This window comes from Numenius arquata, chromosome 7 (genome assembly GCF_964106895.1).
Source record: "Numenius arquata chromosome 7, bNumArq3.hap1.1, whole genome shotgun sequence".
In the NCBI taxonomy this organism is placed as follows: Eukaryota; Metazoa; Chordata; class Aves; order Charadriiformes; family Scolopacidae; genus Numenius; species Numenius arquata.
Window position 1 is genome coordinate 38131742 of NC_133582.1, and position 18135 is coordinate 38149876.

At 45.3% G+C, this 18135-nt stretch overlaps 1 protein-coding gene across 2 annotated transcripts in view; it reads left to right on the plus strand.

Annotated features, from left to right (window-relative positions):
• The first annotated feature begins 8476 nt into the window (after positions 1-8476).
• STARD3NL (STARD3 N-terminal like) overlaps positions 8477-18135 on the plus strand; it is a 100307-nt gene continuing 90648 nt past the window's right edge. Inside the window, exon 1 of one of the 2 annotated variants that reach the window (XM_074150722.1) lies at positions 8477-8549. The gene's annotated coding sequence lies outside the window, so the exon portion shown is untranslated. The remainder of the gene's footprint in view (positions 8550-18135) is intronic. The other variant, XM_074150721.1, reaches the window with a different exon arrangement.

Below are 18135 nucleotides of genomic sequence, written 5' to 3' on the forward strand. Positions count from 1 at the left end.
AATCATGTGCTAAAGCATGGAGGAAAAAAGAAGTAAAGTATAAGGTTTAGTCATTTGAGTTTTTCAGGTTTCCTTGCCATTTGCATAATTCTGCTTATCTCATTTTTTATTTACATGATTTAATACTTTTTCATCCACTTACTCAGAACTCCCCGCAAATATTTCGATCAGAAAAATGTTTGTCATTCAGACAGGAACAACGTATTTGATGTCAGTGGTGTTCCTATTAGAACATCCTTAAAGCAAAACAGAGAGGAGGAAGAGAGAGGAGGAAACAAGGGCTAGAGGGACCTACTCACTCCATGGCCACTAAAGATGAAAAAAAAGTAGACAGCAGCTATTTCAGCTCCCCTTTCGAATGGTTTGAACTGCTTTTGTCAAAACACACTTTTAAAGTGTTTGCTGAAGCAACATACCAGCATTTTCAACCCTTCTAGAACTGACAATGCTTTAAATATACATAATTTCCTTAGGGTGCAGTGTATTTATGGTCAGAAAAATGTAGTTGAACGTAAGTGGGGACAAAGGACTTTGTATATATGAAAATTTTTCAGGAAACAGTTACTCATTTATTAGTAGTAGGTTGTTAGCCATGTAAATCTAAAACCTGAGAGGTATTGACTGTCTACTGAGATGATGATAGTCATACTGATAATGCTGTAATTGTATATTTGTTTATTGAAGGCTACAACTGTACTTAACTCTGCTGGTGCACTGTCTCAGGCTTTGCAGAATGAGCATTATAAATACTTTCAGGGTAAAGTCCAGTTTGGTGAAAAACCCCTTCTTGCTTACGGAGCAGTTTCTGTACAGTAATCTGGACGTATTTCCTCTTTTTAGCTGAGGAAAGCATATCAAAGGGTCATACTTAAAACTTCCAGACTAGGGTGTTGGGGTATTTTTGTAGTTTTTAACTTCTCCTTTTTCATTTGAACATTTTTGTTTTAATAAGTCTGGTCACAAGAATGACAAAAATAATGTCTTCCTTTTAAAGCGTCGTGAAACTACCAGATGTTTATTTGGTCCTACAAGCATATACACATACTCCTAAGATTAACATTACTAGATATATTTCCATGTATAAAGGAACTCGTTTATGTGGAACCTATGGAGAGTTAAACCCAGAAATACATAAAAACAGATAAAAGAGACTAAAGCAGATCAAGTATATGCATATATAGTAGTTTATGCACAAAACCATAGCTAAACATGCCTATAAGGATTGCATAAAGAAGGTTTTTGATACAGATAGATAGCTTTAGTTACAGGTAGAGGGTTTATCATCAGTTTCTAGGAAAAAGAAGCTGTAAAAACTCCATTAAATGTTTGAAGCTGCTCATTTTTTTCTCTCATTAAACTTGTAAACTCCAGCTGTGGGTGAGAGCCCTTTTCCTGGTGCGGAGGCTCGATACAAAAGAAAAAGGAAGCACAATCTGAAAAAGTCATGTATAGGCACAGAGCGTCTGTAGATGGAACAGAGAGGAACTGATGAGGGAAAATTAATAGAAAATAATAATACGCGTTAGAAAGATAAGGTAGTTGAAGTGAAAAAGACAAAAAGTTTGCAGGGAGATAGAACATGAGTGTGCACAGGCAAAAAATGAAAAATCAGCTGTGAGATGGCCCAGCAGCGCTCTGCCTGCTCAAAGCACTTCCCAAAAGCCAACAGGAATTCAAATGGGTCTTTTGTTTAAAACTAAAGTACAAGCATTTCTTTCTTCCTCCCAAGTGAATAAGCTCTTATCTTTAAGATAGGATTTGTTTTGCTTTGATGAAGGGCAAGAGCTCGGAGAAGAACATTTCTGTCACCCAGCTGACTACCAAACTGCTGTGGGTTTCGGTCAAATAAAGCTCCCTTTAACATCAGAGAGAGTGGGATTTTTGTGTCGTTTCTTTTCCAGGGAAGGAGAAGTTCTCTTTAGAGCAGAAGGTCATAAAGTTTGATTCGTGCACATGAGGTTTGGGGGCTTTTTAGCATTTAGGAAAACTAAGGTATGTAGAAAGTATCTAATTTCATGGCGTGCAAAGGGTGGCTGCAGAAGTAGCACGTCAGCCTTTTAATACAGTGTTGTTATGAAATATGCTGAACGGTGCTGCTCAGCTACTGCGCTGAATATTCAGCAGGAATTACTCCTTGCACTAAAGCCATCACGTCATCCTAAAAAAAAAAAAAAAAGATGTAAAAAAGAACGTGCTTTATTTCAATAACTGACAAATGGTTGGAGTTTGGCATTGGGTTTTGCTTAGTCATTTTCTTGCCACAGGATAAGCTTACAGTTCCTAGACTGGGTGGTTCATCCACTTAAATTGAACCACGTCATGGAAGAAAGCATTAACATAAGCTACAAGAATGAAGTGTAATAGGTAAGTTAGGTGAGCGTCCTAACTCCCTTAGTCAAGAGACTTTTTTTTCCTGCTGTTTTGTAGAAATACTTGGTTGCCTCCCGACAAGATAACACGGTTATCTGATCACTCCCGGTGCAACCTACTTCACTTTTTTTAAAGGAGAAATAGACATTAAGAGCTTGAGAAGCAGAGGTGTTAACTGAGCTAGGCAGGGATGTCTTTGGTCGCAGGTTTGCAGCTTGAGGTTTGAGAACCAGTCGTGCACAGGAATATGAACCTCCCACCACATCCTTAAGTGTATTTCAGCAGATCACTTCCTTCGATTTCAAAGGAGATTTGGGGATGTAATGACTTTGTACATCTTAGCGCCTACCTTTAGACGCTACGTTTAATTACAGGATTATTTGTGTATGTTCTGTTGCAGGAACTAACTGGCTCATTTTGGAAAAAGCAGGAAGGAATACTTGAGACCCTTACATCAGAAGTGGCTCCTCTTACATCTACCTGTTTGATGTAATAAGGCATATTAGAGATAACTGTTGCAGTGCCCAGGCTTCACCTTAGAGCATTAGCTGCTGTGAGAGCAGTTAGCAGATGTCCCAAAGCCAGAGTGGACAGCAAAGAGCAGTGCCCTGCTTTAACCAAGACACCCTGCCTTTAGAGCTGCTAATCACCCTGGGTGAAGGATCACGCTGCAAAGACGACCCATATTCCAGTTCTAGCACAGGCTAGGAAGTTCTACACCACAATCCATCCCCTGGTAAAGCCAAGCGATGAGACGGCCGCCTTGCTCCTTCCCAAACTGCCCTCAACCAGTATTGCAGAGTGACACATCCTCTTTCTACAGAGCAGCATCAGGAAGAGCTCAAGCATATTTGCCACCATTTGCCACCTCCTGCCCTACCCCTGCCACAGCTTCAGGCTGAGGAATCTTTAGAAAGCAATTTACATCCAATGGCTGTAATTAGATTTTACCTATTATCTGTCAAGTAGCGATAGCACTTTTGAATGTGGAATTAATATTCTTTTACCCTCAAAGAAGTATCAAACCCTAATGGTCTTTCCCCAGAAAGAAAGAATATAAAGATGAGAATAAGCATATTGGGAACGATACACAAATATTAACCTGTCCTGGTTGCTGGCTACTTATTCTGCCAAAGAACCTATTTTTGCCATACACTTTTTACAGTGGGAGCAGACCTAAAGACTGAAAATAGGAACTTAAATAGAGACAGAAGAAAACCAAATGAGGAGGGCTTTAGGATGTAAATTATGAGTCCTGACCCTGTGCTTCTCTTTCCATTTCTCTTGCTCCAGAAGATTACAGACACTCTTTCCTTAATGCCCTGTAATAGGCACACGTGAACACCGTCCAAGGTAACAATTTAAGTGGAATGTTGTCCGAGACCTATGTGTAACCTGCTCCACTCCTTTGGAAGGTGGAGCAGGCACTTTGTTACCTACATACAAAACTTGGTTACTCACATTCATACTTCAGAGTCAGGAGAGAGAGACACGGCTCTGTTAGTAGAGCACTACTGAAGAAACTGCAGCATCCTTCCTCCCATAATCTAACCTTGTCTATCCTTCCCTACGTTCAGATCCGCTGAAGGTCAGGAAAATACCTCTGCACAGCCTGGAAAAACGAGTCCATTAGCCCATGCTCAGCTGATTTTTTCCAAGTCTGCGCTGCTAAGTGTACTGTATTTGGACAGCATGGCAATCACGACATTGCTTGCTTAAATGTTAATAAATAAGGACTTTCAAAACCAACCTCTATATAGCTTAATCTGTCTAAAGTTACCTGAGTGCTTACTGAATGTAAATCCATAAATCTCTCAATTTCTAATCCGAAAGCAGAAGTTGATTACCAGCTCCTAATACTAAGGTGTCATTTAACTCACTAAGATGATCTGAAATTAAAGCATCCAGTAATAATACTGTGTGAGATACACAAGAAGATGTTTTGGTTCTCAGAGTTTCAGTGGATTTGAAAACATCTTCTTAGTATATTGTGCTAAGCACTTTAATTATTAACTATTTTAGTAAAGTTTACTGAAATCTTGTCAAGAAACTTTGCTTGAATTTCCTTGAATAATGCAAGAGGAGATGTCTCTGACTCCTTGCAGTAGGAACTGAAACAGTTCTTCACCCATAGGGATTGCCCACACCCCCCCGAAGGACAGGAAAAACAGAACAAACACTCTTTTCTCCTCAGTGAGATTCTCTAAGGTAGTATTTTGACAAAGCTAGCAGAAGAGAGGAGACAGGCCACCTAGAAGGAGGAAGAAACTCAAACATCAGTCCGACAGGTCTTCATACATCAATTTGTTATCTTAAGAGAGAGGTTTCTTCTCTTTCTTAGGTCTGATATAGGATCCCTTTTCTCCCTCCCTTCCATAGCTGCCTCATGCCTTTCTTCTAACGCTAATGACCCCTCTCTCTAGCTCTCCACCTCTCTATTGCTTAACCTCTCCCAGCTCTCACAAGTACTCTAGAAGAGCTGTCAAAAGGACAAGAAGCTTGAGGAGGGAGACAAGTTGCATTAGCTGATATGAATAGTTTAACAAAGATACTTTCTCTGTTGATCTCAGTGCTACATTTACATTACCTCTACATTTTCAGGAATTTAGGTTTGCTGGGGTTTTTTTGGTATTCTTCTAATACTATATCTAGCATAACTACAAAACAGGATAGCCATTCTAGAGCTACAAATTAATCACCTTCCATTTAGTCCTTTCCTTACAGCCAGACCTTCTTTTTACCATTAACCAGCCAGCTGCCTGGTTCTGTGAGCATGTATGGCTATCAGGCCTGAGTCTCAGCTGGTTATAACTATCCTATTTCTTTATTGGTTTATATCAATTCATTCCATGAGGAATGTGCAAGAATATTGAGAGTTCTGAGACTCCAGAAGGCTGTGTTGCCATCCAGCATGACCTGGACAGGCTGGAGAGCTGGGCAGAGAAGAACCTGATGAGGTACAACAAGGGCAAGTGTAGGATGGTGCACCTGGGGAGGAAGAACCCCAGGCACCAATATAGGTTAGGGGTGGATCTTCTGGAAAGCAGTTCTGAGGAGAAGGATCTGGCGGTACTGATAGATAGTAAACTATCCATGAGCCAGCAGTGTGCCCTTGTGGCCAAGAGGGCCAATGGAATCCTGGGCTGCGTAGGGAAGAGTGTGGCCAGTTAGGTGGAGGGAGGTCATTCTCCCCCTCTGCTCTGCACTGGTGAGGCCACAACTGGAATACTGCATCCAGTTCTGGGCTCCCCAGTTCAAGAGAGACAGGGAACTACTGGAGAGAGTCCAGCGTAGGGCAACAAAGATGATGGAGGGATTGGAACATCTCCCTGATGAGGAAAGGCTGAGAGAGCTGGGGCTCTTTAGCCTGGAGAAGAGAAGGCTGAGGGGAGACCTTATTAATGCTTCCAAGTATCTAAAGGGTGGGTTGAAGGAGGATGGAGCTGGACTCTTTTCAGTGGTTGCCAGTGACAGGACGAGGGGCAACGGGCACAAGCTGGAACATGGGAAGTTCCATTCAAATCTGAGGAGAAACTTCTTTCCGGTGAGGGTGGCAGAGCCCTGGAAGAGGCTGCCCAGGGAGGGTGTGGAGTCCCCTTCTCTGGAGATCTTCAAGACCCGCCTGGATGCAGTTCTGAGTGATGTGCTCTGGGCAGCCCTGCTTTAGCAGGGGAGTTGGACTAGATGGCCTCTAGAGGTCCCTTCCAACTCTGGCAATTCCGTGATTCCGTGATTCTGCTTTACTTGTGATGTTGATGGTTACACGCAGCCTGCATAGGCTTGATTAGCTGATAGCTAGCCTCTATTTATTTAGCTTGGCTATGTTTTCAGGATGTAACACTGGGCTTTTTTATAGTTTGATAACCACTCATGAGGCCTGAATGACAGCAGCTTTTCATGTGCTTTCACATATTACGCTCCTAATCTGTTCAGCTAAATGTCAACCACACTTTATTTCAAGACACATTTGTTTCAGTGCATGAAGTGCTGCTTTTGTTTTGCAATGTGTCAAACAGCTTGTATCAAAACTATTTGGTGACAGGCAATTAAAATACAGGCTGCCGCTGTGATTCAAAGGTCTTTATCTTTGCATTTGCATGAAAAGTAGCAATAACTCCTAACTATAGCTACCTGCCTGAAAGCCCGAGGTGACCTTTAGCACAGTAACTCTGAAAAAAACCCAAAGAAAATCAAAGTAAACTGACATGGGTAAAAAGCATAAAAGTGCATGAAGTAATTGTGTGTTTACAGGCTTTGATTAAGAAAATACGATTAGCAAAAACAAGATCTTGCAAGATTTTTCGCACACCTGAAGGAATTCCTCTCCCTCCCCATTAATGATAGGCAGTGGCGGACAGGGAATTTTTTCTTTCAAGTTCTGGGTTTGTGGAACAAGGATGAAGCAACTCACCTCAGCTGTCATTCAGCATGTTTTTTTAAGATAAATGCTTAGGGTACTTGTTTCCAGCTTTGTTCTAGCTCCAGGTTGAACACCTCAGCAGTAAGCATCACTTTGCTGCTGTGCCCGGATCTCCCTAAAGATGCGTGGGGTCTTGCAGAGCCAGGCAGCCTGGGGTGGGTGACCACGAGCTGGAGAGTTGCAGCTTTTTTTCCTAGACTTCTCCTTTAATCCTTCTTCCTCCACTTCCCTGCTCTGATGCAATAGCTGCGCTGAATTTCATTTCATTTTGCTCCTCTTTTCTCTGTATGACTTAATATGTACAGCAGAGCACGTTGTCTCTGGACATTTTTTGTTAGAATTCCTCTCCTCTCCTCTCCTCTCCTCTCCTCTCCTCTCCTCTCCTCTCCTCTCCTCTCCTCTCCTCTCCTCTCCTCTCCTCTCCTCTCCTCTCCTCTCCCCTCCCCTCCCCTCCCCTCCCCTCCCCTCCCCTCCCCTCCCCTCCCCCCCCCCCTCCCCTCCCCTCCCCTCCCCTCCCCTCCCCCCCCCCCCTCCCCTCCCCTCCCCTCCCCTCCCCTCCCCTCCCCTCCCCCCTCCCCTCCCCTCCCCTCCCCTCCCCTCCCCTCCTCTCCTCTCCTCTCCTCTCCTCTCCTCTCCTCTCCTCTCCTCTTAACTTGGCCATCACAGAATCACAGAATAGTCCAGGTTGGAAGGCACCTTTCAGATCATCTAGTCCAACCATCAACCTCACTCTGATAAAAACCATCACTAAACCATGTCTCTAAGCACTATGTCAACCCGGCTTTGAAAAACCTCCAGGGATGGGGCCTCAACCACTGCCCTGGGCAGCCCAGTCCAATGTGCAATAACCCTTTCCGTGGAAACATTTCTCCTAATATCCAATCTGAACCTCCCCTGGCGCAACTTGAGGCCATTTCCTCTTGTCCCATGGCCTGGGACTTGGGAGAAGAGACCGACCCCCCCTGGCTACACCCTCCTTTCAGGGAGTTGGAAAGAGCGAGAAGGTCTCCCCTCAGCCTCCTTTTCTCCAGGCTGAACACCCCCAGCTCCCTCAGCCTCTCCTCACAAGACTTCTTCTCCAGAAGAAGACACGTATGGTGCATCTAGCCTGCAACACTGAACTGCAGACAAACCTTACGACATTTGGGCTTCGATAAGCACAGAGGCCACGCTTGCCCAAAGTAAGGGAAAGTTTTCTTAAGCGGCTGGTTGAGTTTCTGTCACCTTTTCGCGATGACGCCAATCACGCTTGGATTTCCTGCTGCTTACCTCTGTAAACAACAGGACTCTGCTACGACAGGCCACAGGAGCTTAAATGGAATGTAGGCCAACGACAGATAACCAGCCTCGCTGCTCGTTGTGATTGCATCGTCTCCATTCGGGGGCGTTCGCATTTAACGAGAAGAGCCCCCCACAAGGGCTACGTGTCGGGGCCTCGGTCCCCAGCGCTCGCTGCTTGTCCCCTGAGCCCTCCCGCCACGGCCAGCCTGGCCAGTGACACCGGCGAGGGACTACCGAGACACCCCCCTCCCCGATGCCACCGCGGCACCTCCCTCACGCTTAATTAAGTTTAAAACTACAGGCCGGCGCGTCACGGAGGGGACGCTGGCGGGGGGGGGGGGAGGGGGCTGAGTCCCGCCCCCGGCGCCGGGCCCCGCCCCCTCCCGTGCCGGGCCCCGCCCCGCCAGTCCCCGGGGCCTGCGGCGGTGGCTGGACGCGCTGCGGGCCCTCTTCCTCGGGCCGGAGCGGCGCCTCCGAGGTAAAACGTCGCTGCCGCCGCCCCTCAGCGGGGAGTGAGGGGAAGGTGGACGGGGCGGAGATGGGAAAGACGCCGGGAGGGACGTGGGGCGCGTTGCGGGCGGAGGAGCGGCCTGGCCGCGCCTCCGGCGGGGGTCGCCGCCGCCCCGGCGAGGAGGCCGCGGCTGAGGGGAGCGGCGCGAGAGCGGCCCGGGCGGCCGGGGGGGGGGTGTGTGGGGCGGAGGTGTGTGTGTGTGTGTGTGTGTACGGGGGTGGGGTGGGGGGGCTGTGTGTGGAGGGGTGGGGTGGGGTGTCTCTGTATGTCTGTGTGGCAGCGCGCGGCCCCGCCGCAAGCCATTGCGCCGCGCCCTTCCCTTCCCTTCCCTTCCCCTTCCCTTCCCCTTCCCTTCCCCTTCCCTTCCCCTTCCCTTCCCCTTCCCTTCCCCTTCCCTTCCCCTTCCCTTCCCCTTCCCTTCCCCTTCCCTTCCCCTTCCCTTCCCCTTCCCTTCCCCTTCCCTTCCCTTCCCTTCCCCTGCCCCGGTGTCGCCGCTCTCCCGGGAGGAGGGGGAAGAGGGGGCCCGCTCCCTCAGGAGCGGCTTTGTGCCCCCGGCCCTCGTTAGGCGCCCGCTGTCTTGCTGGGGTGGGGAGAGGACGAGGAGGAAGAAGAAGAAGAAAAAGGAGGTCACATGTCGCGGGGCGGGGGTCCCCTCTCCGCCCCTTCCCTCAGAGGCTCGGGGGATGCTCGGTGGCGGGGCTGCGTGTGCTGCCCCTCCTGCCTGGCTGGCGCCTCTCCTGCTGCTGTCGGACCTGAGGGCTGGGGTGTGTGGGTGGGTGTCTGTCTGTGTGTGGGTGATGTTTTTCCCATCTTTTTGAGACCCTGGTTCGGCAAACACATCTTCACCCGGAGGTAGGGTGACCTGTTTGTCCTGCCGATAACGCTGTGAGCAAACCAGGGCCTGCAAACCTCTGGTCTCCACCACAGGAAAACGGTTACGCCGGGGTTTAATTTTAGCATCGGACTGAATTGAGGCAGCTTCGGAGAGGCACTGCCCGATTTCAGCATCCGTATTAAAAGTGGATCGTTCGTTCTTGAAACGTAACGGGGTTTTTTTGCATATATCTTCAGGGTTATGCCCGCAGAGCGAGCTGGTTAAGCTTACAACAGTTTGATCTACGCTAGCAGTTAAAGTTACTCATTGACGAGGTGCTTACTTTTGAGTCTGTTCCCAATTTCGTGGTAGTCAGTTTTAAGTAGATACAGCGATTGACTTTAACATGGAAAATACTCGCCACGAATACTAAACTTGAAGAAAGAGGTGGTTGTGTTTTTTAAACAAAATGTTAGTGTGCTTAAAGGTGTTAAGGCCATCGCGGTATTTCTGCAGAGTGTTGCCAGTCCATTTTATTATGCGTCATTATTGTCATCTTGGCTTTTATAATGTGATGTAGGATTGTGTTGAGCGTTAATTGCTGTGGCAGCTGTCATTTTGTTCTGGAAATCCTAGTGTTTTGGGGGACCGTGAGTCAATCCAACATGGTGAGAAGGCTCATTTCTATTTATAAGCCGTTAGAGTTATTGCTTTTAGTAGATGTTTTTTGTCATCTTTACAGTTTTAAGTAGGCCAGATGCAGAGTGAGTGGGTTTTTGTTTGTTTGTTGATGGTGTTCAGGGCCAGATACTTTGGGTAGAATGTACCAGTGGTCCTCTTGTTATGGCACATTTTTAATTTTTGTATTTTTCTGTTATTTGCATGTTAGTCTTTTTCAAGAGGAACGTTGTTCTTTACAGCTTTGGTATGTTGAGAAAGAAATATTTGCCATTTTTAATGATGCTGAATTTGTGAATTACTAAACTCTTTATTTGGGATGGATTAGGCGTTCTTTTTGGTGCGTTTGGGCTAGAATGTGGGTTTCTTGACATGAAGCATTCTAGTTTTCATAAATTCTCCAGTGTTTAGCCCTGAGTTCTTCCAAATGAGTTTAGCACAATCGTTCTAGGCCTTCATTCTCATGAAAGGATGTAGTAAGACTTTACCATTTTAAACTTCGTCAGTCCATACTAGTCAAACTTCTGTTTTAATAACCGCTTTTGTTGAAATGTTTTACAGGGCCAAACCTCATTTCTAGTAAGCGGGAGTGATGGATTTCATTCGGTGAATTGAGTCAGCAAGCACAGTATTTAATCAGTGCTTTTTCAGAAGAGATTGGTGACATGGTAATGGTACATTGCACTTGTGACAGTAGAAGCTGTGATTTGGCATGGTTAGCCAGCAGCATTCAGCGACTAAACTGAAGCACTTTAAAGGACCACAGATGTGTTGCTTGTTAAATGTTCTCTAATTTAACTCTTATCTACTAAAAATCTGCTCTTAATTTGAAATCCCTAGTGATGGTGCTAAAAGACAACTTGTGTATTACCTCTCCGCCTCGCTGTGTTAAATTCAGCTAGGAGTAAGATGAAAAATGAAGGGCTGAAAAAAAAAAATCTTGAAGCAAACGGTTATCTTGTAATGACATCACACGTTTTGTGTTAAGATCACCTACTCAGTCATCAGCTGAAGTCCTGAAACAGCATCACTTCAGACATCAGGAGTTAATTTCTATCTAGCACTGACAGAAAAACTAGATTAATTATGTGGAGGTGTGTTAGAATACGTATTTTATGCTGAAGGTTCAGATGTAGATCTTTGCTAGAATTTGCTGCTGCTGGGACCAGGGAATTGTTTTCTTACAATGTTCTTTAAGCCTTGTAAGGAGAAAAATGGAGATAATATGTAAACCCTGATACTTCCTTTTGTTTTGAAGCATCTTCAAGAGCTATAAAGTCAGAGTTAAGAGTGAAAAATCTTACAAAAGTTTCTCTTGTATTCTGAAATGGATGTCAGTTTCTTAAAATCCTGTATTTCTTAAGAGCTCTGAAGATTTTCCAGGGCTTGAGTTTGCCTGGAGAAAGCTATCGCACCATTTTGTTGAATACTTTTGGAGGGGGTGACGGAATCCTGAATATTTCCCACTAATACATAAAATGACCGGCATATTTCAGGAAGAGTCCTGCAATTCTGTGCTAGCAAAAGAAGAGCTTTTCTTGTCCAAGTAGTATCTGGCTGGCAGCCCTGGGGCATATGTTTGTTGTTGAATTGGACAAAACAAACAAATGTGTGTGAGTATCCTATGTAATACACCAGTATCCTGCTTGATGTTTGAGGCAATCAGTAAGATGTTTGGTCTCTTTAAAGAATTTTACTTTGTGTTTAGAGAAATGCTGACGTGACAAAATATACCTTTTAGGTATCAAAAGCATATTTATTTGGCCTACAGTTGTTTTAACTCTGGGGAAACTGAATGGATTATAAGCCTTTGTTGCTTAGTTGAAGTGAAATCTTTTATTTCTGTGAGCTGCTTTGGGGTCAGCTACAAAGCTCTGGAGAGCAGGTGATAAGAGTTAAGAGCAGATTTACTGAAGGTTTTTTAATTGTCTTTTTTCCTATCTTTGTACCACTCCCTTTTTAATCCTCCCTCCCTGCTTTTGCAAGATATCAATGGCTGCTTCTTTTTCCCCCTTTTTTTTTGTTTGTTGTTTTTGTTGGGGTTTTTTTTTTTTTTGCATGCAGCTATTGCAATGTTACCAGTGTGTGTACATATACATAAAACATACAAAAATACTGTATACATGTATTAATATAACTGTGGGGAGCCGATTGCATTTGACCTTAAAATCCTGATGTAGTTTCAGGTCCTTGGCAAAACTTGTCTAGAACATATAAACCAAAAAAGAGGTGATTTTTTTTTTTTTTTTTTTTTCAGAAAAGAAAACTGAGTTTTGCTAATTAAATAAGCAAATACTATCAGTTGGAATGTACTGGTCTCAAATGGGATGATGTGTCCTCAATTCTGTAACTGAGAGACTTGTTTCTTGTACGTTCTGAGGACTTAATAGTGATAATATGCACACACTTCAGTTTTGTAGTTCGAGGTGGTTAAATATCTTGAGCGCAGCTGAAATCTGAGGCATATTTTTGTAATGTATTATGGTACATCCTTTTTATATGTTAGTTTTTAGTATTTTTCTTAAAATAGAACATAGTTGCCTATTTAAGATCACACTCCTGATTAAAGAAAAGCTGAACTCATCACGTTTTGAGTTCTGGTAAGTGTGTCTTCAAGTGTGTCACGAATTCAGCATGGAGCATATTTCCAAATTCACTTTAGTTTAACTCTAAAGAACTATTCCTTCATGTGCTGATTCCCTTGTCTGGTTTGAGGATCCTTATACGCAGACGCAAAGTCTTACTTGTTCATTTTGGAAGTAAAAAGTCTGGGATACGCTGTTAAGAAGAATTCCAGGGCGGAAAGAGGCAATGGAAATAAAAGTACTGAAAAATGCTGAATTTACAAGCTGTTAGCCATTTTCTCAGCTTTGTAGAACAAGAAGTGAAGTGATTGGGAAAGGACAGAAGCGTTCTGCAGGATGCTGCTCAGTAGCAGGGCTTCTTCAGCTGCAGGGAAAAAGTAGTCCAAGGTTAGAGCACTCTGATCTGACTTTCTGAGTCTGTGAGTCACTCTCAGGATGGGGGACGGTGATGTTGCTGTTCCCTGAGATGTCCCACTGACCCAAACCAAAACATTGACTGACTTTTTGTCTTTCTCCTTTTGGCTTGCAAATTGTGTCTTGCACTCTTCAGCATCTTCTGAGAACAATCAATGTTCAGTAGGAATGTGGGATGTGTGCAACTGCCCTCTTAATTTTGTTAGGTCACCATTAGAGCATAGGAAATTGGGGAAATATCTTTCTCAAGGAAAATAATAAGTAAAAAAAAAAGTGTGGGTTTTTTTTACAGGGAGAAGTTATCTAGATGTTTTTCAGATACAGTTCTTTGTCAAGTTGCATGAGTTTAGAGTTGACTTTTGTAATCATTTTGAGGAAAATAAAACTTGAACCCCCTGTGAAAGAAATAATAGGAAGGGGGCAAAACAAAATAATGTTAATTTGCTGGCAATAGCACAGATAGTTGTGTTTCTGCTCACTTTCTAACCAAGGCAAGTTAATAGCTGCTCTTGCTTTGGTTTTGTCCGACACCTGGCCCTCTGCTTGGTGGCGTATCCTTCAAAATCTTGGTGATAACTTATTTCAGGGCTCATTGGTATGAAACCAGATGTGTATTATAAATATAGGAGGAATTTGGAAGCTGTACTCAAGTGTATTTTGTGTCTTCCTCTTGCTTGTTGGATGAGAAATGTTCTTTTGGCCTGAGGGATAGGGAAGAGCTACTTCAGGGTCAAGCAGAGCTACTCTAGTTCTGAACATTCAGGTGAAGCCAAAGCTACTCTAGTTCTCAAGACTCGGGTAAAGCCAAATTCTTTGTAAGGAGTTCTCACCTGTGTGCTGGTAAGTCTTGCCCTGCCCCTTTTTTGTCTTATTTGGATTAAAGTCTGTAGTGCCTCTGGAATGCAGCACTATTTAAATGCTTTTTTTTTTTCTTCCCTTTTTTTTTTTTTCCAGTAAATATCTAGCTCGGAACTCAGTTTAGAGAGTAGACTGTAGGATAAGGTACATCTTTAACTGTGTAACTAGATGAAATCTTTGTTGAAGTGAACATTGGAGAAGGCATTGTGGAGCTGATTGACCATATCTGCCAGATAAAGACAGATATATAGGCTTGGGGAAGAGTGGCGGGAGCTGCTTGGCAGAAAAGGACCTGGGGTTTTGGTGGAATGTTGGCTGAAAGTGAGCCAGCAGTTAATCTTTACAGCTAATTGTATATTCTGTCCCAGGTGTTGGCTAGAGTGTAATTTAACTATTTGACTGTTGGGATTATAATGCCAGTTTCCATGTTAAGGTCTGATCTTGTAAGGCATTCTGTTTTTCCTGTGCCCCGTAGTGTGTTCCTACAGCCTGACGGAGAGTGTAAGCAGATAGAAACCTTGAACATCTTGGCCGTGACATCCTATTTTGCTCGTTGAAAAGAAAATAATATAATCAGAGTATTATTTTTAACCTTTAGAGGAAAGCTGTTTCTGGTGGGAACACTTGGGCAGTATTTAGTGTTGTCAGAGAGACAGGTACTGAGTGTTGTAGGTTTTCAATAGGTGCCAACAGCAATCGTGACACAATATTGCTTTTTGTGCAGAGTTGCTTGATGCAAATGCGGTTTCTCTGATATTTTGAACTAAAAGAGTGTTGCCTTTTCCTAAAATTGCCTCCATATGACACTTTCACTTTCAATTTTGCTGAGCCCTTTGAGTAAGCCTTTTTTTTTTTTTTAAATCCCTTCTGTTAACTCTTCTCAGTTGAATTCTGCTGTGTGTTGTTTCCTTGGAAGAAAAAAAAACTGATCCAAGTTGTGCTGGTCGTCGTTTGTGAGACATCAAAACAGGAAATGTCTAAATAATTGAAAACAAGGATAATGGAGTGGAAGAATAGGGGTAGTATAATGCTGGAAAAGAGAAGCACCGTTCTCGTCCCGCATCTCTAAAATATATGTAAAAGTGACACGTCCAATGTGTGCCGTCTGTTTCTGTCAGTATGAGTGAAAATAATGATGTTAATTGTAAATGTCTCCTGAAAATGATCACATTTATTTGCATGGATACAGTCTTTGCTTCTTTCTGGGGGGAAAACCCCTTTGTCTATGACTGGTAACTTGTCTGTATAGAAAAGTTACTTAGCTAGAGATTTTAGTGGTAGGAGTTGAGTGAAAGTGAATGTAGGCAGTAATAAAGGACATGAAAAGAAGACAAAGTGTTGCTTCTCTTGAAGTCAGGAGGAGTGAGGAGAAAGTGTATCACAGAGAGAGTAATGTGGATTCTTATCTCAGAATTCTTTATTTCCATCTTGCAGGTTTTGAGGTTTCAGTGAGCTTATACATTCTGTCATTTTGCCTCCTTGCTGGATGAAGGGAAGGTGATGGATATATTTTTTGTGGGTTTTAGGAAGGCTGTTGATGCCATCCCTCAGAGCATGGTTCTGGGCAAGTTGTCCAACGGTGAGATGAGCAGGTCCACGGTAGGTTGGGTGAAGAACTGTCTGGGTGGCAGGGCTGGAAGGGTTGTAGGGAATGGGGCTACCTGTGGCGGTCGAACGCTGGAACAGTCTTCCTGGAGAGGTGGTCGATGTCCCATGGCCGTCAGTGTTGAAGAGGCATTTGGATAATGCCCTTAATGCCGTGCTTTAACTTTTGTTCAGGGCTGAATTGGTCAGGGAGTTGGAGTAGATGATGAGCTGCTTTCTGGGTGCCCTGAACCTGCTGCAGGCGTCTGGGCAGGGAGAGAAGGTAGTCCAAGACCCCGATTTTAAAGACTGCAGCACTAAGAGCGCAGCACTTTGGTGTACATCAGGGCCCTCAGCCAGCTTCATCACTGGAGAAGACTTACTCGGGAGCTGAATATCGATTCCCCAAAATAAAGCTAAGTGACAAAGATGGCTGACCAACCTTGTTTGGACCATTATGATTTTGCTTCCCAGGAAGGACTCTCCTTAGCCCTCCTGGTATTTCAGCTCGTTCAGGAGGGGATCTGATGACTTGCACTTCTTTCCTGAACACCTGCAGCTCTAGAGTTCCCAATGTTCCTGTTAAGCCTAGTTTAACGTCTCATTCCAGACAATGTGCTCCCTCCCTGGCCCAAGGACTGAACCCTTCTTTCCTCTCTCATCCTCTTGGTGCACCCTTCCCTCTCTGCAGTTGGGCTCTGGGGAGGCTCTGTGAGGGAAGACAGCCCTTCATGCCCCCTGCCAAAGATTAGGAACCTCAGGTGTGCCCATCTCTTGCTTTCTGTGACTTTGGCCTCCCCGCAGCCTCCTTAAAATAGTCACATCAAGAGAAATTCTGGTGTTGGTGAAAGGGCCCTTCTATTGCAGAGCATTGCACTCCCCAAGAGGTTTGGATGGAGCTTGTCTGGGGTGTGCAAACACAGAGCACAATTGGAGAATGGGCTTTCCCTGAAGGTACGGTCCTCACCTTGGACTCGGTTAGTTTGTGAGGAACGCAGAAGCGTGCGTGCTGTCTCCTGCGTGCTGGGATACTCATGAGAAAGAGAAGATGCTAAATCCTTCCCTTGGACTTTTCCCTTGCCTTCTCCCCTGTCTTGCCACCCAATCTGTAGACCTGAATCCCAAATGGTATGATCCAAAGGTCAGGAGCACGTGGATGCCCTATGGAGAGCCCAGGAGTGTCCAGTGCAAAATCACCCATTTCCAGCCTTCATCCGTTCCCCGTGTGTCTCGTTAGAGCATCCCTGAGAGCAGTGATGGAGCTCCACCAGGAGTCACCGCACAGCAAATAGTACTATCCTTGGGAGACATAATCCCATCCAGGCCAGTCATGGATTTTCCGCAGACGCTCTACAGGACTGCCCCACGCCTGCCAGCATTTAAGAGGCATTGGGACAATGCCCTTAATAGCATACTTGAACTTCAAGATGATGACTACAATGATGACGAAGAAGAGAATCGCAAAAAGAGAGAATTGAAGGGTTTGGAAGGGACTTTTGGAGATGATCTAGCTGAAATCCTTGCCAAAGCAGGCTGACCCAGAGCATGCTGTAGAGGAACGCGTGAACGCGTCCAGGTGGGTTTTGAATACCTCCAGAGCAGGAGATTCCAGAGCCTGTGTGGGCAATCTGTTGCAGTGCTCTGCCGCCCTCGGAGGAAAGAAGTTTTTCCTCCTGTCCTTGAATTTCCTGTGTTCCAGGTTGTGTCTGTTGCCTCTTGTCCTGTGACCGGGCACCACTGAGAAGAGTTTGATGCCATCCTGCGGACGCCTGCCCTTTAGATATTGCTAAGCATCGATGGGATCCCCTCTCAGTCCTCTGCAGGCTAAAGAGACCCAGGTCTCTCCGAAGAGCCTTTCCTCATAAGAGAGGTGCTCCATTCCCTTGATGATCTTTGTAGGCCTCCGCACACTCTCTCCAGCAGTTCCTGTCTTTCTTGAACTGGGGAGCCCAGAACTGGACCCAGTTCTCCAGATGTGGCCTCCCCAGGGCAGAGTAGAGAAGGAGGATGACCACCCTCGACCTGCTGGCCATGCTCTTTTGAATGCACCGCAGGATGCCATTGGCCTTGTTGGCCACAAGTGCCCATTACTGGCTCCTGGTCACCCTGTTGTCCACCAGGACACTACCAGGTCTCTCTCTAGAGATCTGCTCTCCAGCAGGTGAGCCCCCAACCTGTACCAGTGCATGGGGTTATTCCTCCCCAGGTGCAGGACCCTACGCTTTTGGTCTTGTTGAATTTCATGAGGTTCTTCTCCCCCCAGTTCTCCAGCCTGTGCAGGTCTCACTGAATGGCAGCCCAGCCTTCTGGTGTGTCAGTCACCCTCCCAGTTTCCTATCATCAGCAAACGTGCTGGTGGTGTGTGGTACCGTGGGGTATTTTGAGGAAAAGTACCACATGACAAGCAATGACAGGCATTCCTTTTGCCTTCCAGAAGTTGCCCCGCCGCTGTGAGGCATGAAAAGTGCTCTTGTGCCTGCCCTGTGCTTGTGTTGGGCAGCGGGAGAGCTGAAAGGTGGCAGCTCCTGATGGTGCCCCGAGGCCGGAGCCCTTCCGAGCACAGGCCTTTTTTCCCAAGCAAGAAGCCCTGTGGCCATGGAGCCAAGGGAAGAGCAGAGCT